The following is a 2,602-nucleotide window of genomic DNA, read 5'->3' on the forward strand; positions in this document are numbered from 1 at the left end:
CCAGACTTAAAAATCTTAGTACTCAAAACGTGCGACCAATAGTGTTCGTACTGAACTACGGTAACATCTATTTAGGAAAGATGGTAAGATTTTTACTATTTGTCCTCAGTGCATCTTTTGCATACATTATTTTTTAAGCTAAACTTAATTGCTAAGTATGTTACTATACGATGTTCTTCAACAGGGACTCCCGATGAATGTTGTGCCTCATTGGATCGAGACTAAAGGTTGCATAAGAATTGTTAGCTTGCGGCCAAGATATCCTACAATGCACTTTAGTGCATTCAGGATTTCTAATAGCGAGGAATGCTTAATAGTGAAAGACTGGAGCAAAATTGTGAACGATCACAAAGACGTACTAGGGGGCAGCAATCAGAAGCGCAGCCCACAATTACGAGACAGGTTCATCTGCATGCTCCAACTTGATGAAGCAGGACTGCTACACATGTTTTATGTTATTTTACCTAAGAGAGAGCAGCAGGAGTGATTAGCTAGCTAGAAATGAGTTATGATGATTAAATAGCTAGTGTTGGTGGTCATGACTATGATGATTATTATTAGCTAGTGTTGGTGGTGATTAAATAGCTACCGCAGCTAGTGTTGGTGGTGATTAGCTAGCTAGAATGAGTTTGAAGATGATGATGTGTGCTACACTATGACTATGATGATTAAATAGCTACTGTTGGTGGTAATGACTATGATGATGATTAAATAGCTTGTTTTGGCGGATTAGATTCAAGTGGAGGCAACATGTGGTGTACATCGAAAGTACTACTAGTCCAAACTAGATCAAGTTTGGATTAGTAGTATACTTTTGACATGCACCACATGTTGCCTCCACTTGAACCTAATCCACCTTCATTTGACACACTGTTATGGACATATTGATATAACATCCTCATAATTGGTATTGTACCAAAATTTGTATAACGGCGTATAAATACACTAAAAATTAAAAAATGAGAAAAAGAATACTAGTAGCAATAGAGAGTAAACACGCTACTACTAGCTATATTAGCAGTAGCGCGGGAGTGAACAAACGTTGTGGCTATATGTCTTAGCAGTAGCGCGTGTCGCACGCGCTACTACTAAGGAATAGATGTAGCGCCTTACTAGTAGCGCGGTGTCCCCCGCTACTAGTGGGCATTAAACCCGCGCTACTACTAGGGTTTTCCCTAGTAGTGCAACTGCTATGGGAGGTAACCACTTGTCGACTGTTTGCTTTGCCAGCTTTACTTTTTGCCTTTTGAACCGAGTGACTCCACTCGAACAGATGTGCGTAATGAAAACAGACAACTCCAAGCTCGACTGAAGAACGTTATTTCTTTAGAGAAAATGAAGCAACGCTGGAGCAGAAGGACCTCAACCTTGCTACTGCGCAGAGAACGGTGCGAGAGAAAACCGAACTTGCCGACAAGAAGCTGACTTCCGTCGGCAAGTTGGAAGAAGAAAACACCAAACTGAAGACTGCCATCAGTGAAGCCAACAAGGAAGTCGTGCAGCTGAAGAAAGACAAGGTGACTCTGACTGACAAAGTTGGAGATCTCACTCGGAAGAAGGACGAGCTGGAGGTTTATCTGGGAGGACTCGCCAAGAAGCTGTTCCTTATGCTTGAAGGTACCTTTCCTTGTCCAACTGATTTGCAGTTTGTCGACTCGTCATATAGTTGTTGCCTCACCACTTCACTGTGTGTGCAGAATTCTGCCAAAACTTCGAGGAAGAGACTGGGCGCATTGAGACAAACTTGGACCCCATCAACTCCCCTATTAAGGACGAAACTGCCATGAACGTGCTCCGACTGGAATCTCGTCTTGCCAGCGCCATGGTCTACCTTGCGCGACTGAAGGTGGCGGTGTCACGGATTGACACGGCGCTCTGGCCAAGGGTGACATTTCAGAACGATCTCGAGTCTCTGATGACTCGACTTAATGATATCCCTGGTCAAGTGCAGGAATGGAAGAAGTCATCTGCCCGATGTGGTGCCGATGTGGCTCTGTCTCTAGTTCGCGTCCATTGCAAGGAGGCCAAGGAATAGAAACTAGCAGCGCTCAAGGTGGCCAATACCAAGAAGCTTGACTTCCAGTCCTTCATGGAGACCTTCATCGAAGCAGCCACCCGTATTGCGGACGGGATCGATTTGGACGAGTTTGTCGAGCCTGCCAGCCCTCCTCCCGCGGAGTGAACAAACTTTAAACCTTGATTAAATTTGGCTCGGAATGCCGAGTGATTTTGTAACCGTTAAACTCTTTCGGGCCTAATGCCTGAGCACTTTTATCTGCGGCTCTGAACCTTGCAAGATTTATCTGAACTTGGTTCTTCTTTGAATACAGTTTCTTTGGCTTTACTGCTTCCGAATCTTTTAAATCCGAGTGGAACTCATCACTTCACTCGGAACAGATATTTGTACTTGTGATGCAGCTTTGAGGAGAGGTTTACAGACGACCTGCACCTCGTCGTCGTTGCGGATCGGGATGGAGCGTACGTTGTACTTATGGCGCAGCTCTGAGGAGAGGGTCGCAGACGACCTGCACCTCGCCGTCCCTGCGGATCGGTATGGAGCGTACGTTATACTGATGACGCAGCTCTGAGGAGAGGGTCGCAG

This window comes from Triticum aestivum, chromosome 7D (assembly GCF_018294505.1).
Source record: "Triticum aestivum cultivar Chinese Spring chromosome 7D, IWGSC CS RefSeq v2.1, whole genome shotgun sequence".
In the NCBI taxonomy this organism is placed as follows: domain Eukaryota; kingdom Viridiplantae; phylum Streptophyta; class Magnoliopsida; order Poales; family Poaceae; genus Triticum; species Triticum aestivum.